We start from the raw sequence: 24,054 nt of genomic DNA on the forward strand, positions 1-24,054 counted from the left end.
GGGTGTGTTTTTAATATATTTTCCTTTTTCTTCGAGATAATCTGGGGATTATTTGGTCCTGTTGCCAGAGAAGACCCCACTTGCAAAGTGTAGTACAAAGCAAATGTTGAGGGATTTGTTTGGGTTAGATGACCCAAACGACTGGAAGCACCTGTGATATCTCGCCTGTTTATATATTTCTATGTTATTACATTTTTCAAATTTCATGTGTTCATATTAGCAATAAAGACCATGTTCATATAAAAAGTCAGACGTTTTTATTCCACAGAAACAAAGGCCTATTTCGTGTGTGTCCAATTCGTTGTGGATGTTTGGGACCACACGTCACTAGGTGACGTTGCTGGTGTTGTCGATGAGCACTTGTGCTCTAAAATGCTTTGTTCCTCGCTCGTCTACACTGAGCATGTACTAGAAATGACTCTTAAAACCCTGAAGTGTGTTGGATGCACGGTTTCAAATCCATACGAAATCTCCATGTTCAGCCTGTTCCCGCTCAAGACTTGTTTCAGCCCCATTGAGCATCGTCAGTGAGGTGCAGCTTGGGACTGCAGGCACAGCAAGCTCCAGGCCCACCGCTGCACTGCCGCTCCATACCTTACTCTGCCTCCCTCAGTTGAGATGCCCTCGACCACACACGGGACTTGCATGCCAAAGACACCCTCTGCCCAGGGACGTCATTTCACCAAAATGCCAGGGGTAGCGGAAGTGACATCACACAACTCTTGCCCCCCTGATGACATCACAAGAAGTGATGTCATTTGAGCCCACCTAGAAGTGATCTTGTGAGAAGCGATGAAGCACGACTTTTCACCCGTTGACAAAACAGGAAATGGCATCATATAGCATTGTACACTACAAAAAATATGGTTACAATATCACTATAATGTGATGTACATTTCATACAAGAATGGATCGCCATATGTATCGTTAAGGTCAGTGTGTATAGGCCCATATTACCAAATGAATGTGAATGCAAGCAGAAGTCCATGACCAAATGATAATGATGTGTTATTATATAGCACTTGGGCTTAAGCGCTTTATATAGAAAAAATATACACCCAATATCACCCAAACTGTGTTGGTACTCATTTATCGACCTCCAGAAGGATGAATGGCTGAGTTGAGGCGTTTAAGAACAGACTAAATCAGTGACTCACCCCCTGAAGTGTGCCTGAAATAAACCTTTAATGAGTCTAGCAATTATTGTATAGAATTGCAGAAAGACACATTATGTGGTATTCCTATTCTTTCTTATTTAGGGTCAGTGCTGAACGTGTTAAACTTGTGGCACTCCTGTTCTTTATTTTTCTTCTTTTTAAGGGGCCTAAACAAGAAAGCCAGCCACTCCAGATGTTAAGAGCCACATGGTGCTGGCCACAGCCCAGGAGCTTGCATTACAAAAAAGAAGTTCGCAAGGGAGACCTCAGAGGTCGCAGTTGAAACCTCTGGCGACCCCTAAAGGACGTCCCTGCCTCTGCCTCACTGAGCATGGGTGTCCAGCATGAGACTGCAAAAAGGGCACATTTTACTGTGGCGCGAACCCCCTCTCCCAGTCCCACTGCGCACTACACATTGGAGGAGTAACTCCCAGCATCAATTCCCCTACAGGACTACGCCTCCAAGGATGTGTGTTCCGTTCACTGAAGGACAGCCATACCCATAGGCCTCTAAAGGGGGTGAGTACCGGTGAGCTCTGACGTCCTGCCCTAAATGGTGTATCAATAATTGTGTGGGACAGACATTTTAGTGACCCCCATTGCCGAAGGTGGTATCCTGGTTACTAGGTCCCCTCGCTGTCATTATGAAACGAACTGTGGTGTGAATATACCCCTCTGTGCCCAATACGGGCAGGTGTACCCAGTTCTCCAGATAAGTGGGGGTATTTTACTCCCTTTTTTAAAATAAAAAAAAAAAGAAAAGTTGGGAGTAAAATGCTTTTAGGAGTACAAATGTAAGTCCAATTCCAACGGCAGTATTTTTATAAGCAAATAAAAATATGGTTTAACTTGGGGGAGGGGGGGGGGGGACAGAAATGTTTTGTAGTAATTATTTCTTTGCACCTAGTTATGCATACAGATTAAAAGATGCATGTTTACTTCTTCTGGTCAGGCAGTAATAATAGCAGTTTCTTCCTGTGGTACTGCATGTACTGCTAGGTGAAACATATCCATGGAGCTGTGTGAGTGGAAGCAGGGGCACAAGCACACCTGCCTAACCTCCGGATTTTTCCCAAAGACTCGGACATTTTAAACATTTCTCGGTCTCCAGGGAAGACCCTGGAATCTCAGGAATGTTTGTGTTCTTTCCGTGTCCCGTCAGATCCTCCACCCGATTGGCTGCCAAAGACTGCTGCCGGTAGCCAATGGGGTGGAGGTATGCGCGGACCCGGAAACGGCACGAATGTGCCTCCTATGAGCCCGTTGTTGGGGTGGGGGCAGCTTTCACTGATTGCTTTTTTTTAAAATCCTTGCAGGACTTCACCACCGCGGCTCCCTGCCCGAGTGTGGCTTTGTCTCTGCAGCAATGACTGTAACGCTTCCAGCACATTGGCAAAAAGAATGCAGGTGATGCAAAATAACGTGCATTCATTTAGCTTCACCTTTAATTCACCACTTGGAGCAAATGAGGGCAAACCTATAACTCGGAACAATTCTTATCATCTTCACCTCTGCAGGTGTTGACCATGCTCCCGATGCAGAAGTGGCAGCCCCACTCCTAAATACATTGGGGGAATATCCCTTGGCAGTCTTGTCCCCAACGCAACCAGTCTTTTCTCCCAAACCCTGAGATATTAAGGAGAATGGAGTACCGTCCTTATGCAGCAGCGGGGTCCCTTGCGAGGATATTCCTAAAAGTCTTAAATGGACACCCTTAAACTTCCTCTGTCCTGTCCCGCAGCATTTGGAAAATGTTTAAGTCCCCCACCCCAAACTCATTCAGTTTAGACGCTGCCATCATCTCGGTCCCTCTGAATGTTCCATAGGAAACCAAACTCTAGGCAGCTCCAACCAAGTGCATCTTTCCTTGGGCCGGAAGGGCCACAGGCCATGGAGTAAACGGGCCATGGCATTCAGAGAGCGAGTCGGGCATGCCACCCCGCTCTCCTGCAAAGGTCTCTTGTGGGAAACTTGGTACCGCAGCAAATGGGTGAGGGGAGATAGTGCCTAACACCTAGCTGGTTGCGAGCGTCAAAGGCAAGGACACACAATGGGGTGAGTGGGGACAGCCAGGGCGGCGCCAACATTATGGGTTGGGCGGGGGGGGGGGGGTCGGGACCAAAGGGACACCCAGTGCCCATGAGGTTCGCCTCAGGCGAACATTTAGAAATAAAGCAGGCAGAAAATAGTTTGGCCACAAGTGTCTTTTGTGTCAGCCAAACAAAATGAGAAGAGCATGTAACGATATGGTAGTGGTCACACCTGACTGTGGTGCATCCATAACAATTGGGCAAAGTTGCGATTAATAATGGAGACTAAGTCCTGGAATAACGAGTATTTAATGTTACAGAGAGCCAAAGAAGGAAGAAAGGCGGAAAAATGTTGCCTGAAGAGCCGTAGGCGGTACTGGTCCGAGCAGAGGAAGCCCACATATGGGGGGGAGAGGAGGGGGGGAATGATTAGCCAGCCAGAAAAGAAGGAAAAAGTTTAAGCCTTATGGAAGGCCAGGTTGTCCCGGTTGCTCTACACTAAAGGGGGCCTGGGCCTGTAGTCGGAGCTCACCACCAGTTGAGTCGTCGCCAGATAAAAGAAGGGTGATCTCTGGGAAGTTATGGAGGGGATGGAGTCAAGCCGGGAAGATGGCTCTGGGACAACACGTTTGTCTTGGAAGCGAGACACCGCATAGCAACACAGGTTAGAATCCTGGTCTCGCGCTTTGAAACTGGTCTCCAAGCGCGGTATAATTATGGAGATGGTCTGGCGAAAAGTGGGGCTATGCTTTCTGACCATGCGATGCCCAAAAGCACTGTGAGTGATTTCGCATAATAGAATGTTGTAAACAACAAAGCCTACGGGCATAATTTGTTTGCCAATCCATCTATTGTCTTTTTTTTAGCCGCATTTATACCTCTGCGTCGCTTAAAAGCCTAAACTGCACACAATCATCTAGCTTGCTCGCATCCATCAGCTTCCTGGTGCCAGGCGCCACCCCCTGCATATTCCCCCCCAGCCCCCACCCTCCTGTTTATAATCTAGAAGTGGCAAGGCCATGTTGGATAACCTGCCATTCCAGAAAATAATGAGATGGCTGAGACCTGCCCCCCTAGCATAATTAAGACTTACCTCCCTGTGACCCAACTGCCCATCTTTCAAAAAGGAATTCCAACCGCTTACGCTGCAAAAAAGAGGAATGTTTTAAAATGCTCATAGGTTAATTTTTCCTTTTGGTGCTAGTGCCATAGGTACTGTGCCAGGGAGGAATAGGCACCAAGCCTCCACAGCTCCTTTTTAGAAGGTGTCGCTCTCTTTGTTCGCAGCTGTCATTGGTGCCGGGAATGCATGCATCTTGCAAAGGGAAAGCATCCGCTGGATTCTTTTTCACTTTGGCACACGGCACAGCCTGAACGTGCACGTTCTGGTCAGGATCATCTAGACCCAGGGTCCCCAACCAACAGATCGTGAGACGCTGGTAGCTCGCCTGAGGCTCCCTGGTAACTCCTTGCATCACACACCAGAATGAGCACGGCGGAGCTCATGTTCATGGGTGGCGTAACGTGATGGAAGGGCATACACCATGCAACGCCACATTTGCATTACTGGATGCAGATGCACCTCCCAACCAAAGGCCATAGATGTACCCTTTCCATCCACAGTGGCAAAGGACAATGTGCACCCTTAACCTACTGTGCCCACGTTACAGTGGGAACAAGGAGTAACGTTCAAAGACATTTTGCAATCACGCACACATTGTGAAAATAATGTTCCCAAAGGAAGCTGTCTGCAATCCTAAAAAAAAGTAGTTGCACTAAACGCTGCAATCCTTCAAAGTTAAGTACTTTCTAAAAAAAACAAATGTACATTTATGTATCCTGCAATTGTGGTGGGTGCAGTGATTCCTGTGGCTCAGTCTGTTGTACAAGATTTCAAAAACTGTCCTGAATTTGTCTGCAATGTCGGCTGTACATTTAGATGCCATCACTATGGCAAGGAGGGTATTTGCATCGTCAGTCAACATGATTGCCTCGCTCTGCAAATCTGCCTTTTTTCCGCCTTGAGCTTCCTGAAATCAAAGCTTTGATCTCATCTGACAGCATCCGAGTGCTGGTGCTGTTTCAAGCTGTAACTCGGATTACTGATAACTGCTGAACCCATATGCATGCATTAGTATTGGCCGAACCCCAAGCTATCTCCCATAATAATGGGCTCACAACTTGTGTCAAGTGTTGGCCATAAAAGGCTGTAGGATTTTATTGTACAGATATGGTTATGGCAATACACAATATCACATTAATGGTATCAATCTTTTGGGCACCAGGTCCTGATGTTACCCCCTCTGACCCATGCCGCCTTCTTGTGTCCCTCAGCTTTTTTTTGTTGTTCTTCCCTTTTTTGTAGGGTGGGAGGGTTCTGTGGTAAAGGAGCAAAAAGGATTTGGAAGACACTGAGTAAACGGGGTGAACCTCCTGTTTGCTTGGGTCCCCGTTCAGGGTCCACAAACAGACTGTGTTGTCTGGCCCCCTCGTGGGGGGCAGGTCTTTGAACCTGGGCCCTGCCTGACAGTTGGTTCCTTATGGTGCTGTTTGGAGGAAGGGTGAGGTGTCTGTTCTCACCTCACCCTTCCTTGGCTTTGTGCTGCAGAGACTGCGTGTCTCTGTAGCGGGGGGAGGGAGGGCTGCCCCTCTCCCAGCTGCTGCCCCTCTCCCAGCTGCCGATGGTAACAGCAGTTACCCTGCCTCGCTTGTGGGATGCCCTGCAGCATTGCCCATCACTGATGGATAGCGGGCAGTGTCAGCCTTCACATTGAATGTGCCAATAGGTTCCTTGCATTTGGATATGCGCGACAGTTTCTACTATACAGCTACTACTGAAACATGATATAAAGATGTTTTGGAAGTTATTAATATCATGGTAAATGCATATGTTTTTATATAAAAAGCAGATAAATGCCCAAAATAATCTTGGTACAAATTCTCCCACCTAATGGCCGTAACTAGTAGCTCTTGTTTGCGTAAACGTTGGAGACCCCTGATTCTACACCAACCTTTTTAACCAGCATGAGACTGCACTACATGATGCCCTTTGATCATTAACGTCACCCGCCGCCGCCTACATGCTGCCAGACCAGAACGCTAAATATCTTCCCTCAAATTGCTTGCCCCGAACCTGTACTACCACAATAATGGGGGAATAGCTCTGAGAAGGTAATGTTCTATGAGAGACCATACCCCTGTCTGCTTAAGGGACATTCATGGGCATTCCCAAGTATTGCCCCAAAACACACTTCCTTCTGCTGCATCTCTGAACAAGCCCATAACTGTGTAGCCATTAAAATGGACCAGAAAATCTGCCCATCCTCTTTAATCCCCTTAGAAATCCTTGTCCTGTGGTGTTTCACCTTCTGGCGACACTACCCTGGCTATGGACCTGGAGAATGGCCTTCCCATTGGTGTTCTCTGACGCGCGCATTGTAACTGTTCCAGGGGAACCTGTGCTTGGTAGTGCAGCCCATTTTCAGGCATCGAGATGCTGTCCTTAAGGGCCAAGCCACCATTTCGTCTGCCTGTAGCCAACCTTCTCCTTGAGTCCAGCTGTGTGTGTGGTGGGACCAGATGTTTTGCCCTTTGCCAACCAGACCCATAAAGTTGTATCCGCACCTGGCACCCCTATGATTTGGGTGGACCTACCTATCTAAAGGTAATACTACCTCTCTTGACCCTGTGTGCCACCTCACTACCCATTCCAGGAATGTGCTGAAATGCTCAAATGCGTGCACATCCCAGAATGCACTTGGACACTCGGCACAGAAGCTCCCTTTTTGATAACTGGTCAAAAATGCATTGTTACAGGAATGCGCTCAATACAGAGGCCAAAATTGCACTGCATGGACCGAGTGTGCTCTCTGCACTCAATGAAGATGACCTGCGAACTACTCTTCCCAGAATGCCCTCGTCCTCATTATAGAGAGCATGCAGTCTACTTTTCAGGACTGTGTACCCATGGAACTAAATGTCTCGGGATTAGTCGTGCCTGTTTCCGTAGATATACACGTCTGTTAATTGCCACACCACACAAGGGAAGGCTGTCCGCAACAGTGGGCACAACCTCTGGACACATCAGGATGGCTCACTCCCTGAGTCAGCTCCAGAAGCAAGCAACTGAGCACGAGTTTCTGCAAGCAACTTCTTGTTAGCCTGTCACCTGGGGCCGAGGTCTGCCCATCTTCCACTGCCCTCTCCCCGCTATTGTGCCATACTTTGCCGCTGCCTCCTGGCTAGCTTGGCACCAACCGCTATGCTTCCTAACCACCAGTGACGGGCACCCTGGCGCTGCCCTCCTCATCCCGGGGCAGCTTCACGTGCCCACGTACTGGCTTCATGTGCCCAGGTGCACCCTTAGTTGCCGGGCACAGAATCGCATGTTGTGTTGCAGAGCTTCTCCGCCGCGCACATCGCCACCGCATCGGCCTTGCAGGGCCCGTGTACATCCCTTTTGCCGAATGGCAACTTCGCTCAATTCGTTTTAGCCACTTTTTATTATATTTTTTACCGGAAATGGTTAGATGGTAAGTTGGGGGTATGCTGTGTACATATTAGGTGGTGGGGCAAGATAGTGTCCTCGTGCCGTTTGTTAAAAAAAATGGGGAGGCGAAATCGGGAAATGCTGCTAGAAGCCCAGAGCCAGGGCCTCGCCTGTCTGGGAGGTGGCCTGGCGTTACCAAACCTTGATCTGAGGAAAAGGGAAACGATTGGTGCTGCTGCTGGTGGGGGGTGGGGAGGGTGGTAGCGAGGATAGTAAACAGACTGGCAAAGGGTGGGGCGCAGGGGTTGGCGGTATGTAGAGGTAGGGGGGTGCATGCGCGTGGCATTGCCAGTGGGCAGGAGGGAAAGCCCTCAGAAAGCTGGAAACTTCGTAACCTGTTCCATTGATGGCGCTGGGAGGGTGGGACTAGAATTGGCGCATGGATGCGCACAGACATGTCCCTGAAGCGTGGAGGCCTGCCAACCGCCAGCCGACTGCCAGAGACGAGGGAAGATGCATGTATAACGCCCACCGGCCCTCCCAAGAGCCTTATATGCGCGGCCTCGTGTGCGCTGTAATGCGAGGGCCGTGCGGGAGAGCATTGGCGTGAGGTGCGGGGGGGGGGGGGGTCATACCTGCTTAAGCAGCGATATGCAGCGCCCTTTCCTCTGCTATAAATGCAATCGTCCAGCGAGGCGACAGCTCCTCGCTACACAATAAAAAATAATAGACCTATAGCGCCCACGGAGTCGCAGGGGAGCCTGGGCAAAGTGAAGCAGCGGAACGCGGCCGAATTCTAGAAGTGAGAAAACCTATGGCCTATGAAATGGAACGCCGTAAAAAGGGGACTAGCGACCCCCAGCCACAGGCCAGCACGTACAGCAGGAGAAAGACCCGGAACGGGAGGGGGAGGGGGTGGGGGGGGCATCTCCTGTAGCTCTCCCAGCAGGTCCCCAGCTACCTGAAAGGGTGTCCATGCCACTGCGAGAGCATCCCGCCATTCTCCAGCTACCCGCTGCTCGCAGCACAAGAGCACTGCATGGACTTTACACATGTGACTCTTGCATGTCGAAGGAGCCAAAGGGAAGGCTGTGCAACACAAGGACACCCGCAACCCAAAATGCAGTGTAAAGACCCCCCCGCCCCAGCGCACTTGGCACGGATCGGCAAACTCTGTTCACCCCCCCATAATAAATGGCCAGTAAGAGCAATGCTTGGAATTTGGGGGCAGTGCGCTCTAGAGGGTGTGTGATGATGTTCCGGGGCCCCGTGTGTCTGGGCGCAGGGCTCCGAATACTTCAAGGCGCTGCTAAATGGGCAATTGGAGCCATTACCCATCACAAGACCCATAGCAAATGCAGGAGGTCGCGCCTGTTATGGTCTGATGCAGTAAAGTATTCATTGACCACTGCTACATTGCAAGGAGGAGCGGATCATGTGTGATCAGGAGTGGGGGCGGGGGGGCACATGGTATAAGAGCCATCAAGGAAAAGTACATGGGTACAGGCACATATGGGGGGCACACTGCACTGCCCCCCTCCCGCCCCCAGGAAAATGTCCCTTAGGACTTCATGTCACTTTGTCACCAAGGGGCCGGTGTAAAAGACCTCGAGGCGATACTGCGGGGGCATTTACGGTTGCACGCTGGCCGTCCCGTGATAATCGGCGGCAATTAACCAAGTTATTTGTCTGTATTCCAATATATGCACCGCACAGGAGGGGGGGGGAGATTAAAGTGTGCCCTAGGTCACGTGGGCAGATGTCGCTCGTGTGGGCAGCCGCCTGCTCAGATCCGGGCGCTTCCTTCCTTCGCCATGTCTCGAGCGTGCGGGTGTGGCAGCCTCTGGATCAGGCCACGTGGTATTTATGCAGAGAATGCGGGACAGTTGCAGGTAATGCGCAGTTCTCGGCAGCGGAGCCCTTTCACGCAGAATGGATCCATTCCACTGCGCCGCCCACCTTGCACATCTGCGACGGGTAAAGCCAGCAACTCCACAAAGCACCCTTTCAAAGTGTGTTGTTTATATGTATGCCGTCTGCTAGGTTGACATGCACACAAATGGTGTGCTCTTGTGTGGCTTGTCAAAGAATCGTAAAAGCATGCCACGTTCTGGAAGTTTGTGATCAAGACTCTTCATGTCTGACCGAGTTTGACACTACTTATTTTATTGTGTCTTAAAGCTCTGAAAGTACAGTGGGTACATGGATTCGTCAGGCTTGCCTCATTTTGCATTTTGAGAGTTTTCGTGTTTCATTCAGGATGTGGAAAATTAAGCTACAATATCATTATGTTGACTTAACGCGTGGCTAGAACCCATGTTGGTCCTGTTGCTTGCCTATGCAATGTGTGTATTCTGCAAGCAAACTCTATAAGACGGTATTATTGCAGGCTTTAGCAAAGTGTTTGAAGCAAGTGTAGCTTGAAGGGTATGTGGTCAAGTGCCTAAATTGCAGAGTGGCTAAACGGTGAATCAGGGGTTTGAAACCAATGTGTGATCCTGGGCAAACTATGTAATCTCGCTATGACGTAACTGCAAAAATGGCAATACTTCTAAGTGTTTCAGTTCACCCCGTTACAATGGGGTGTGTTTAACGAGTTCAGTGACGTGCTGTGCTCCTATGTTAGCGGCTCCCGAGGATGTCCACTAGAACTGCATTACTGTTTCACTTGCCCATATCACTTGATTTGCCGGATATGTAGTCTTGCCGGCCAGCCAGTACACCGGAGGCTCTAGCAGAGCGGACTGACTGCGGCAGAGCCAGCATGAAATGTTCTCCCTTGTTGCTGCCAGTCGCCCCAGTTGCTTGGGCTATCCAGCATACTGCCCCACAAGGGAATGGGGACAAGTCTTTGCTATCCCCTGTTATTGCATCTTTGTTGCACACCATCAGCCCTTTTTACAGGAGGTTCAGGATGTGCAAGAGATGAGGCAGGGGGCCAGGGGTGTTGCTAGTTTTGGAAAAGATCCAGGGCTAAGCTAATGTTGGGGACTCGTTGTAACCCCTGAGCTTCTATCTGGGGCTACAACCAAAAGACCCTGGGCTATAGCCCCTTTAGCCCCCCCCCCCCCTCCCCTAGCAATGCCTCTGCAGGGGGCTACTGAGGTAGCAGGGGGGGGGGGGGTGAGGGCATGACTGGTTTGTTGCATCATTGATGTGTGCAGATCTGTAAGTATAGGGCTTGTGTGCAGTGTAAGATTGAGATGTTTTGTGAGTCGTCGGGATCGGCGGTTAATGTGCGCTCCATGTTGCACTGATACTGGTTTGTGTGATTGTATGCGAGTCTCTCAAAGAGCTGCTTAAGGAGTGTGTTCCCTGCTAGCTGCCCCTTCCCCGCTCCCCACACACCCCCATCACCACGCCCTTTCCATGTGCAATCCAAACCACCAAACGGACACACCTGCTGTTTAGGGAATGTTCCGTGCACTGAAGTGCAAGTTTCAACTTCTTGCTACACTTTTATTTTAAAACCAAAGCATTCCGGAACGGTTTCTTTTGCAGATAAGTTTGGGAACAGTGATGCATAATAAAGTAGGAGCAGCGCTCCTGTCCACTTGGACCACTCTTGTGGGTGTGTTAGTTTGCTGTTTAGGCGACTTGAGTGCAGACAGGTGCCATCGGGTGACGTAGGCTCCATTGGGTAAACTGTGTTTTTCCGGCGCGCGGGTGGAGTGCCGCGAGGTATTGTCAGTTAGGGTTGAACGTAGAGTGATTAGTGAAGTGGTTACTGTGACCATAGCATTCTCGGTGTATTTGATTACATGGGCCCACCACGCAACAGTACACTTTAGGCAGCAAGTGCACACACGGCGCACACACAGCATTGCAGCGTTTTGCTTCCGGGTGTTTATGCCGGTGACTAACTGGGGAGCCAAAGCCCAAAAGAGGAGCAACTCGCAGGGGAACCAAGGACCAGAAGAGAGTGACTCCCCAGAGCACCCAAAGAGCACAGGGGGGTTATAGTCTAGAGCACTGAGGTGCAGTTCTGAACCAGCACTGACAAAAGTCCACTATTTCGGGTTGTGTGTAGGTCATGCTAGGCCATACGCCTGGATAATCGCACCAACTTCCAGCTGTTGCCATCTTTTGGCCAAGCAATCATTATGGCGGTGCCTGGAGAATGCCCATCCCGTGCCTACACAAAAGCCAAAATGGTTCTTTGCCAATGATTGTATTGGAGAGAATGCAGCCAGGTGATTGCAGTGTAAGGTGGGGGCTAGCCTTCGAGCATTGCATTTCTAGTTTACTCCATTCCTGAAAAGGATGCAGTCCTCTTAAATGAACCTGAAGAGGTTGCCAGTTGTTCCTGTAGGAGACTGGCACTTACTGACACTGCTTGGAGCCCTGTGCAGTTCAAACGTAATGGCAATCCCAGTCGGTTTACGCTCTTTCTGGAATTGTGTGTCTTGGTGTAAATGATGGTCAGCACTGATAAACGTGCTCTGAAGAAAAATGTGTCAAATAATACCTTGTTTAATTTGCGGGGACGCTTGGATCAAAGATTTTTATTCGTAAATATAAGGTTTTGATTTTTGTTGGAACAAATCTAGAGCCATATTATTCCAAGAAATGTCTAGTCTAGCCGCAAATTACCCAGCGCCATTGTAATTTGAAAACCAAAGGTCAAGCGCCACATGGCCCCCTCATGCCCCTGCCCTTTCTTTATTTTAATTTTTTTAAATTTCTTTTCTTTCAGTACTAGTTTTTTTTTTTTTTATTATTTTTTTTTTTCTCCTTCCACCTCTGCCTATGTGTCCAGGGTGGTGGTGCGTTCTGTGCCCCTGCGCCTTGTGTATGCGGCAAGGCCGGTGAGGGACCACAGAAACAACCAGACACAAATATTCTTTTGGAAGGCAAAATGGCTGCATGTATTTATTTACTTAATCACCAACTGCGGCAAAGCCATACATGAATTGCAGCACCAGAAATGTGTACATCTACGTGCCATACCAGAGCGTGGGCGAGTGGCGGTGCCATTTTCTCCCCCAATGCTCCGAGTTGGGCCTGTGGGAAATGTGACCCACCTAAACCAACTAGACCCGCTTCCCTGGTCCGGTGAGAACCACCAGGAGCCCCCGGCCTGACACCTCAATGTTCCACGCGGATCCTAAAACCATAACCTAAATCTGCAAAAAATTCTCCCTTCCAGTCAGTGACCGTAATGGTTGAGCCCCTATCTCAATTCAAGGCCATGTGCCGCAACACACTGGCAAAAACCCCATCTCTAATAGGGTGGGTCGGCGGGAATACAAACTAATCTTGCCTTTGCAGCTGACTGGTCTTGGGCCGGGCACATTTTGCCCCCCTCCTTTAAACCCGCCGGTACCCTGTAGCTCCCACTTGAGCACTGGGCAGTGGTGCCTAGCGGTGATGTCGCATGCTGGCCGGCGCTGGGGTGGTCCACCTCCCTTTTCTGGTGTCCCTCCCTAGCAGGCCTGCCAGCACGCCTCCCAGTACGGCACCCTGCGAAATGCCGGGGCTTCTCCTGCATGCATGCATGTGTAGCTGTTTGACGCCGAAGAGCTTCGTGCACTCGGCAACATACAGTGTACATGCCCTATAAATGTGCATATAACATGTGCAGAGTTGGCTCATTAAACCCGGGCGGAGGGACTAGCACAGAGTGCAGGGCACCTTCTCCACTACAGAGGACGCCCCGTGAAACCGAAATGCACTCCCCGACTCGCCATAGAGGGCACTGCCTCCCCCTGCATTGCTCTGTCCTGGATAGAGCTGGCCTCACTCGGAACGGACACCCCGCAGTGCTAGGTATGGCAGGGGCATCCTCTGTAGTTCGTGCCCCCAGGATTACATGCCCCGCATGTGCTCTTGCTTCGTCCCCACAAGAGCAGGTGTACTGGGCTGCACACCCTCCCTGGAGACGCTTCCAGGCTGCCTTCACAGAGCTGCCAGCCTCGATGCTGAGGGACAGCGCCGCTCACTCTCTCCCGCAGGACTGAGCCTCGATGCTGAGGGACAGCGCCGCTCACTCTCTCCCGCAGGACTGAGCCTCGATGCTGAGGGACAGCGCCGCTCACTCTCTCCCGCAGGACTGGGCCTCGATGCTGAGGGACAGCGCCGCTCACTCTCTCCCGCAGGACTGAGCCTCGATGCTGAGGGACAGCGCCGCTCACTCTCTCCCGCAGGACTGAGGTCTCATCATTCAGAGGACTGAGCCTCGATGCTGAGGGACAGCGCCGCTCACTCTCTCCCGCAGGACTGAGCCTCGATGCTGAGGGACAGCGCCGCTCACTCTCTCCGAGGACTGAGCCTCGATGCTGAGGGACAGCGCCGCTCACTCTCTCCCGCAGGACTGAGGTCTCATCATTCAGAGGACTGAGCCTCGATGCTGAGGGACAGCGCCGCTCACTCTCTCCCGCAGGACTGAGCCTCGATTCTGAGGGACAGCGCCGCTCACTCTCTCCCGCAGGACTGAGGTCTCATCATTCAGAGGACAGCCTCGATGCTGAGGGACAGCGACGCTCACTCTCTCCCGCAGGACTGAGGTCTCGTCATTCAGAGGACTGAGCCTCGATGCTGAGGGACAGCGCCGCTCACTCTCTCCCGCAGGACTGAGGTCTCGTCATTCAGAGGACTGAGCCTCGATGCTGAGTGACAGCGCCGCTCACTCTCCCCCGCAGGACTGAGGTCTCATCAGAGGACTGAGCCTTGATGCTGAGTGACAGCGCCGCTCATCGGACCGGATCTCCCAGGACCCGGCAAAACAAATGTATCCCCCTGATCTCGGACTCAGCAGAATCTATTTGCGCCCTTTAAAGAAAATGTTTTGGTTTTGTTGCCGAATCCGGGACTCCAGCTCGGGTCCTCTGGGCCAAAGGCAAGCGACTTGCCCACTAGACCACGGGAAGGTCTGATTGAAAGCTTGAGAATAGGCATCTTAACATCGTACTCGGCAGAAAATATTTAGGAACAGATTGTAAATGTAAAAGAGATGCGCCTTTTTTATTTTCATTTTTAAATAATTTGCAACATTTTAGGAAATGCTCCCCCTTTCGTGGGTTAGTTTCCAGTTGTTATAATGTTAACGACTCTGGAGGATAGCTCGGGGGCAACGTGCTCGCCTTGGAAGCAAGACGACAGGAGCAACACAGGTCCGGTCCCCGGTCTGCACTTGGAAAACTCTGGGTATTAAGCGCGTTATAAATAACGTATCATATCATTAATATACTGAAATAGAAACGTTTATAAGGTTGGAGGGGGCTGAGAAAATCCTGCTTCCTCCGTCACTGGTGAGATCCCACAGTTAATTCCCAATTCCAGCACTGCTGATGGAGTTGGGCCCCATAACCTTGTGACTCCTATTGGTGGAGGAGTGGGCTTGGGGGCGGGGGGGGGGCGGGGGTGTGTGTGTGTGTGCCATTAAACTGTGGCATAGCCAACCAAGCGCCGTCTGGGGTATTTTTTTGTTTTGGCCACCAGTGGTACCTTTGGCGCTTGTGGACGACGAGCTGTTACCCATAAACACCTGCTGTGTTGGTTTCTACCCATAAACACCCGCCGGGGCGGATTCTTGCGTTTTCTTTGTGTTGCTTATGTCCAGCGCTTGCTTAACTCTAGACCCCACAACTGCATGGACCCCCTGAACACTCCATTCCCTAGAAGCAATGCATTCGATGCTTTGCTCCTCCTCAAGACCCCTCAGTACAGGCAGAGCAGAGGTGTGTAAGTGCACAGAAAGTCCCTGCCCTTCATGTGCTGGACAGACTCGTCTAGTGGTTTGCTGGGGAGGGGTGAGCTGAAACAAAAGGCGCAATATTTGTCATTTATTTCTGGTATCCCCTGTATTTTGCTGTTGGAAAACCATTGCGCTGGAACAGTTCATGAAGTCGCTTCAAAATACTATGTTCTTTAGACGCTTATTGATTTGCTGATGACCTGTGAGAAATGAAAGTTACAGGTTCCAATCATATAATTCACTTTACTAATATAGCTGTTGCAGAGATCCCAGTAAGTTCCAGGCCCTCCGTAAAATAGCTCAGGAGGTAGTGTGCCTGAAGCAAAGAACTGTATTCAGCCTGCAGGGTAAAATTATAAAGCAAGTTCGACGCCTCAGTGGGAAGTATGCCTGCGGAAGAAGGGTTACAATTCCTGCCTACCAACTTTCTCATGTCACCAGAATGAGTCCCTTTCCATTGAGTAAAAGTGACAGCTGTTACTAAAGAACGTGGCTCTCTTCTATTGGAGTTAAGGGGGCTATTTGTATGATAAAGACAAGGAGATCAACTTTTACAATTTAGAAACTTTTGACAAAAGTTACAAGTGAAACAAATAAGTAAAATAACCTAGATCTGAAAATCAGCTCTGTCCCTTCACTGCAGGCTCAGCCGAGAACCAAGGAGGACTCTGCATTCCCGATATATTTGTTGTTTTTTATCATGCCCCAAAAACTACAACCATACCCCACGCGAAAAAGAAAAATACTATCTATGAATGAAAAGACATTTTTCACATGTCTCATCCCCACTCAGTGCCCGAGGTAGAAAGCATGGCTTCAGCAGGCCAAAGGTTTGCATTCAGTAGCACTTCAGCAGGGTGCTAATGTCATCACTCCTTTTGTGTTTCAGTGCCTTGCTGGAGTCAGAAGGCTGAAGACGGGCAGGCCCAAAAGGACCATTTGCAAGTGCAAATAGACACATCCCAGTCTCCCCTCCAAGTGATTGCATACGTACATACATACATACTATACATTTGGGCTAGTCTTATTAAGTGGCCCTGACCAACAAGCGACACCTATGAATGCACACAAATACAAACTGCTGTTATAGAATAGTTTATTTTGGGATGATGTATTCTTTTCACGGTGTATACAAACCTATTCTACAGACAAAGAAAAGCAAAGCAATAAAGAATCCGGATCCATATGTGTTTATTGTCTACATAACTTTATTTATATAAAATAAGGCAACTATTCGGCTCTGGCTGAATACTTGTCAGCTATTCGACCGAATACCTAAATGTACAATTGGGTGCACCCCTAGTTACCTGGAAGCGTTGACCTGTATTGGCAATAAAGGTCCACGAGCCACAGGTAGAACAGCTGTGGGAACACAGTAAACGCCTGCACAGCAAGGCTAGGGAAAGGCCTTGTGGATGAGGCAGGACTTTGGCAAAACACTGTACATTTGGGGCATGGACTGTGTTGAGGCAGGAGGCTAGTACTTTTGTCACTTCTCTCCCACCTGTGCTCTGCTTTATTTGATGATCTTTCCGGAAACCTTGTTCATGCTCTTGGGTTTTAGGGACTCGGCTCAAGTGCTATCGCAGTGTACGTGTGAAGCAAGCAGTGTGGCTACCGTGGGCAGGTAGCACGGAGTGTACGTGTGAAGCAAGCAGTGTGGCTACCGTGGGCAGGTAGCACGGAGTGTACGTGTGAAGCAAGCAGTGTGGCTACTGTGGGCAGGTAGCACGGAGTGTACGTGTGAAGCAAGCAGTGTGGCTACCGTGGGCAGGTAGCACGGAGTGTACGTGTGAAGCAAGCAGTGTGGCTACCGTGGGCAGGTAGCACGCAGTGTACGTGTGAAGCAAGCAGTGTGGCTACCGTGGGCAGGTAGCACGGAGTGTACGTGTGAAGCAAGCAGTGTGGCTACCGTGGGCAGGTAGCACGGAGTGTACGTGTGAAGCAAGCAGGTAGCACGGAGTGTACGTGTGAAGCAAGCAGTGTGGCTACCGTGGGCAGGTAGCACGGAGTGTACGTGTGAAGCAAGCAGTGTGGCTACCGTGGGCAGGTAGCACGGAGTGTACGTGTGAAGCAAGCAGTGTGGCTACCGTGGGCAGGTAGCACGGAGTGTACGTGTGAAGTTTACGGATTGCTGAAGTCGGCGAGAGCTGCTGTATTAGGAGGGTGAGGAAACCAGGAATAAAAGATTCTGGGTTGCAAAACACGTGTTTTTGTGTATTTTTCTATTCGCTGGTTCCCCAATGGGAATGAAAGCTGGAGGGAGAAGCCAGTCGTGCCTCGCCCCCCCCCCCTGGTGCCCCCTCCTTTTATTCCTTGAATGAGTTTACTCTTCTGCAACCTTCCAATCCGAGACTGGCTGGGTGGGTTTACGTGTGGGGCAGATACTGAAATGCTCAGTTTCAACTGAAGTTCACCACCCTCACTGGGACGTGTAGTTATGTGACAAATCTGAATTATGTCGCTTGCTATTTTTGTAGCGGCTTACTCTCTTTGTCATGTCTTCAAAACGCTGTAAGGTGAGTGAGGCAGGGTGGATTCTAACCTAAGTATGTGTCGCAGGAGAGTGGATTTTTTTATTTTTTTTAGGTCCTTTTTTCCCAAGAAGGCTTCATGACTGATCTGAAGTCGCTTGACTTGCCCACCATAGATGCCCTACCCTCTCCTCAAACCACAATACTGCTCTGCTACAATACCTTGACTAGAACCTTTACTTTCGGTGCCATATCCCCCAAACAGTGTGCTGCTCTACTTCAAGGCCTGGAACAAGAGTGCGTGTTTATTTTAACCCTTTTGAGGCTCTGCTGTTGACTACTTGAAGGTGTGAACGGTCTCCCATAATGCACTCTATTGGTCCACGGAATTGGATCTGAAACTTTCCCGCCTTCTCGCATCTGTCCATGTTTGCTATCGGGCACATGACGCAACCCGGAGCCTCCAACAATGATGCTCGCTTGAGAGCCGAGCATGGAGCAGCAGGGCTGGGCATGCGCAGTGTGGATTCTCGTGGCGCGGAAGGGATTACTGGGGAAGATTTAGAAAGCACTCCAGGGAGAGCTGCGGGTCGCCTCTTGGGGATTTGCAGGGAACGTCCAGGAAATGTGTAAAACCTCGAAGTAAAAATCTGTACCATTTGCAAGGATCACTAAAGGACGTGTACTGTTGTGGTTGGTCCCCGATACAGCACTAGGCAGTGCACATTGTACAACGTCTCGTTTTGGGGGAGGGTGGGGGTTAATCGACATAACTGTGTTCCTTGACTCCCATGTCTTCCTCTTGCATTTGTTTTTTCATTGCCTGCCCGGAATACTACTCACAGCGGCCTCCTTTTCCCTGGGACCCCTCCTTATCAGCTACACCCTCCCCTGCACACAGCCTCCGTGCAGAGCTCCAGCCGGAGTTTGTTGCCACCCTGGACCCGATTCCACAGTGAACTGAATGTCCATATAGCGCCGCACCTGGAAGATTTGCAGCGAATAGAAGGATTTGGTGAGAACATTGGCGAGAATGGAAAGGGACGTCCGTCAGGGGGGGAGGTCTCAAACTACTTCCGGAAGAGACACTGGGGGAGCGGGGGGCGGGGAGTGGAACATTTGAAGCAATCCTTAACATAAATTGGCCCAATGATTTATTGTAATTTACGAGGGTGGGTTGTGTTTTTTTCGGCAAGATCATTTTGGGCACTGTTTAGTTAATCTGTGAATTACACCACAACAAAATGACAAACTGTACCTCATTACTTGGATGGAACGTTGGAGATCTTGGAGAGTACCTTGTGGAGGGTATTTTCGATTGATTGGGGAAACATTAGGAGAAAACCTCTGCAACAGCTACTGGGAACTTTCAGATGTCATTTTCACGTCCTCCTGATGGAGGCGAACACTTTAGCGCTGACCAAGGACCTTCTGTGGAATGTAGTCTGCTAGACTGGGGTGGAGGGTGGGATCCAAGTGCTTTCTGGGTTATGCAGTCCTCTGGGTGCATCTGTCCTGTGTGAGGCACAGTGCATTCATAGAAATGTGGTCTCGAGGGTGCAGCAATGGGCATTCTTTGTCTCACACCACTGGAGTGAGGCTGGTGGAAGTTGTGGTGATTATGGCTGGCCAGTAGGTCCACGGATGATGCCTAAAGGGACTGGCCATATCAAAGTGTTTCTTATAGAAGCACCAGGGCCGCCCTTGGCTCTGGCAGCGCCCGTGCTGGAGCCAGGAGTTAATCACTTCAATAGGGCGCTGGTGCTAGACCAGCATGAGGCAGCCTACCCCCGTGCTGCTTTAGCATCAGCGCCCTATTGAAAGGAAATGCACCCTGCTCGTGTGCTGGAGCTGGTGAGAGCGGGGGGGGCATTTCCATTCATAGGATGCCTTCACCCACCACGCTAGCTCAGGGGAGCCATTTCCCCCTCCCCTTCCCCCTGACCAAGCTGGCATGGCCAGGGGCTAATGTGGTGGCCAGGTCGCCCGGGCCTAAAGCTGGCCATAAGATGCACCTGGCTATGCTATCACTACTGGGGCAGGGAGCGCATGCTGCAGAACGCGCCTGTCCTTCCAGAAGGTGAATAATGACCGCAGCAGATGGTCTCTCACGCATCACTTCCTGTAGGGCAGTCGCTGTCCCGAGACGTTTCCTGCATGTGTCATGCGGGGAGCCAGAAGCTGCCCACAGCGTCTTGATCATTGAAATAGTCTTCAGAGAATATATGGTTGGGCCGTTTCTTAAGAAATGGGCCCAGTTGTCGTAGAGAAATGGGAAGAAAATCTGAGTTGATAAAATGATATAGATGGCTGTTAAAGACGCACAGGGAATGGGGTCCGTCCTCTGGGAATACCCACAACGCAACAGAAAGATGGTAAAAGGTAGGGTGAGCAAGAAATGGCGGGACATGTCATAGAAATGGCAATCAGTAGAGCGGAACCATCGCATTCTAGTGATGGGGAGTGGATTGTGAGAATCTGAGGCCTAGCGCAGAGTCCTAGGTTGGTGGCATGAGATGGCACACCTGTAAGATGGCTCCTGCTAAAAGCTAGCATTGGCAATGCCAACAGTTTGAGTTTTGTGTAGGCATGGCAAAGGCACTTGCCAGACACAGCCGTAGTGGTAGTAACTGCCCATTGATGGTAGCATGTGCAAAATCGGTGCCTGGCAAATGCCCAATACTTGTACACAAGCCAAATATTGGCTTTGCTAATACTGGTTTTTAACAGGACTTCAGTGAAGGTGGCGCAGAGTGCTTATAAATCGAAGGAGACTGGGGAAAAAAAGTTTTCTCCGTCAGGTTTTTGGTTTGGAAAATGTGGTCGCCTTATGTGGAACATGCTGCTCGTGATCGCAGCGGAGGAGAAACTCGTTCACAGCGCTGCAACTATTTTGAAGCCGCGAGGATTCCGTGCATTGAATACATTAAGAGTCTTTTACTGGAACACCTTGAAGAACTCAACCTTATCGGACGCCGAACCTCCAAAAGCATTTTATTTATTTTTTAACATCCCAGCTTCTCTTGGCTAGGCTGTGGCCTTCACCAGATTGGAGGCTAAATCTAGACCTTGTGGAAATCAGAAAATGCAAGGAGCGTGAGCAGCAAAGAAACGTTTTTTTTAAAAAAAAAACGCAGCTCATAGCAAGCTGGAAGTGTTGCTGTTTTTGGAGCAGGGCTGCCGTTCTTTCCCCCAGTAAATGTTCTAAAGATTGTATTGGGTTATTACATAGCACGCAGAACGGGTTGAAGACCTAGGTTTGGGTATCAAGCTGGTGATTTGTGTAGGCTTTCAACATAAAAATGGCACATACAGTGTGTCCTATTCTTTTTTTATTTCTTGACTTGTGTTTTTTACCTACTGCCCCTTGCCATGATGGGGCACATGCGAGCATGGCCTAGCACCCCATTTAATGCTCCCAAGTGCTGGAACTCTGTAACCAATGCGTTCAACGAGCGTTCTCCTCCAGAAGGGCTGAACAGCGAGTCCTCCAAACTTAAACTAGAGGCTGATGTCCTGGCCAGAGGCGTTGCTAGTGGGGGCTGAGAGGGCTTTAGGCCCGGGTCTTTTGGTTGTAACCCCGGATAGAAGCTTAGGGGCTACAACCAAAAGGCTGGCTCGCCCCCTGTCCCGACAGTCCCGACATTAGCTTAGCCACTGATCATTTCCAGACCTAACACCCCTGGTCCTGGCAATCAATTTGGGGTCAGACCTATGTTTGCCACCCTACACACCTCTTGATCTCCTTTAATCCCATGTCTGCTGCCGGGAACTATGATTTGTGTCCAACAGGGTTGTAGTGTTTGGCTCGGACTAGCTAGAATAGCCCAGGAACTGAAGATGCAGAGCGCACCGTTTGGGTTGGCAATGGCGTGGGCAGGAGGTAACCTGGAATGTTGGCATGAGGGCACCGAGTGGGCATACAAAAGTTATTTGTTTTGCCTCTCGCCTTCAGAGGCCGAGCAAGCGCTCCCAAACTGAGGCACACGCGGAACGCGGTAAGTGCGGGATCTGCAGTAGGTTTTTTTGGGAATGTTTCCCTTTTTGCAGAAAAGCATCGGCTCGGCTAGAGGGCCTTCTCGGCCACTTTATTTGCGTTAGTAAGTGCAACTGCTGCAGCGCCCCTCTCCGGCGCGCATCCCCTCCCACTGCCTCCATGCTCTGCACTAGCTGCTTCACTTACCACGTGACCTGGAACACAGTTTATGCCCCTGCCCTCCAGGGCAGCCGGCGAAGGGCAAGGGGTGCTGTCCATCAATGGCTACCTTTCCTGTGTGCCCCAGCTCCGCCAGATCCAAGGCCCTCCGCAGCTACTGCCGGTTAGGGATGACAACTTCAATCCGTGGAGTAACTTTGCTGAAAATGTTGGGGGGGGGGGGGCGCATGACATCTGAAGAAAAGGTGCCCCAGTCAAATGAATGGGGACAAAATGGTGTGCCATGAAAGTTGGAGGGGGGGGTCAAACACCCCTGTCCACCCCCCCTAAAATTACATCCATGGGTTGCTGCTACACTGTCCTTCTGCCTCTCCGAGTGTTCAGGTGTAGGCTTGTTGCACTCAGGCTGGCCGCTGTTTTTCATTCGGCACCCGTGCATACATGCCAACCCTCCCGATTAATATCCCTAACCCCAATGCAATTAAATGGGGAAATGTCATGCAGCCGGTTTTCGTGAACAAATCTCCCTTTCAGGGGATCTAAAAGGTTTGCATGTATGCTCGTGTATCTCCCTCCTCCCCACCCCCAGAGCGCAGGAATTGTAGGTCGTCTACTCTACCTTTGTCATACCTGCATTTTCTTCCCATAGGGTCCAGATTGGGCGTTTCCCACTTGCATTCTGCTGCTGTTTTGCATTGCTGCCCCTGCATTTTCCTCTCACAAGATCCCATGTTTGCATTGCCACAGTTTTTCTTCCCATAGCATAAGAGGTGTGGGCCCCCCCCCCCCTTGACGAGTGCTACTCTTTCGTATTACCACATGCATGTCTTCGTCCTAGAGTCCACCAGGTGTCATTTGGCGGTTTTAAATTTCGCCTGTGTCGCCCGCATTTTTTAAAAAGTGGCTTCATGGGTGATCACCCAATGTCTAATGCTCTTCCAAGCGCCTACATGCCCACTATGTGTTGTGCCATTGACTTCTGAACTCTGGCCTTGGCAACCCTCCTGCATAAGCAGTCCATTGGATCCCAACCGAGAAGAAAAAAAGAGAAGCGTAGGGGTCAGTGTTGATCAGTTACTTGTGCTGGGAATCGAACCGTGCACCTTCTCCATGCGAAGCAAGGTGACTGCGGGTCCCAGCCTAGCAAGCAAACCTAGGTTTCTCACAAGGAACTGGATGTGTGGCTGCAGGTTAAACGTGGCAGCAGTAACTGCATTAACCCATTGTGCTGTCCACCTCGCCTCTTCCTCTGGGGAATGGGGGCTGAATATTTGCACAACTCTGCCATAAGGTGTGCAAAACTGCGCGAACAACGCTTGCAAAAAGGCATGTCCTGTGGCGCACTTAAATGCACTGGAGCACTTGCTTATCCCAGGTTACGTGTGTTTAGCCTTTCCGGGCCCGTTTCTTTTGACCCTCTGGGTCTTGCAATCCTGGATTTCTGGAAAAATATGAAACCAGGATTGCTGGCTTTCATCCGGCTGAAATGGCACCAGTTTTGATCTGTCTTTGGGGGGGGGGGGGGGGGGGTTGTCTGCTGCAGCGATGGCGTAAACCCCCCCCCAGCCATGCTGGCATTGCTTGGCTGCGTAGAGTCTTCCTGCTCTTTTCTTGAACATCTTTACTCTCCCAGTGTTGCAAGATGACCCGAGCAGGCTCCCTTCATTGCGCCGGTTTCCCTGTGGAGTGGTGGGAGGATCAGAGTCCTATGCATGAGCAGGGCCCCCGCCTGGCTTATCTGTAGTCATTATAGGGCCAGCGGCTTCCTATTGGCATGTTTGGCTCTTTCGCTCTTGCCTCTTCCACGTGGTAGGTTTGCAGGGTGGTTACCACCCCCCCCCCCCTGCTTACGTCACCTAAAACTGCTCTTCTACACTTAATACTACATGCACTTCAGGCATGTGCTTCTTACCTGTACTTCCTCTGCATCTTCACATTGCCACGGTTTTATAACCCGGCACACTGCAGCCGGGGAAGGAGTCGCACACTAAAAACGCTTTTATCTTTATTCTATACCAACGTACTCTGCCAGAGCCATGGTTCCAGGCCGGG

The 24,054-nt window shown here is 50.4% G+C and overlaps 1 protein-coding gene across 2 annotated transcripts in view; it reads left to right on the forward strand.

Moving 5' to 3' along the window:
- ST3GAL2 (ST3 beta-galactoside alpha-2,3-sialyltransferase 2) overlaps window positions 1-24,054 on the forward strand; it is a 339,116-nt gene that overhangs the window by 15,010 nt on the left and 300,052 nt on the right. Inside the window, exon 2 of one of the 2 annotated variants that reach the window (XM_069655018.1) lies at window positions 1,321-1,676. The exons of the other annotated variant lie outside the window; for it this stretch is intronic. The gene's annotated coding sequence lies outside the window, so the exon portion shown is untranslated. The remainder of the gene's footprint in view (window positions 1-1,320; window positions 1,677-24,054) is intronic. 2 annotated transcript variants of the gene reach the window in all.

This window comes from Ambystoma mexicanum, chromosome 1p (genome assembly GCF_040938575.1).
Source record: "Ambystoma mexicanum isolate Mex_15411 chromosome 1p, UKY_AmexF1_1, whole genome shotgun sequence".
Lineage (NCBI taxonomy): Eukaryota > Metazoa > Chordata > Amphibia > Caudata > Ambystomatidae > Ambystoma > Ambystoma mexicanum.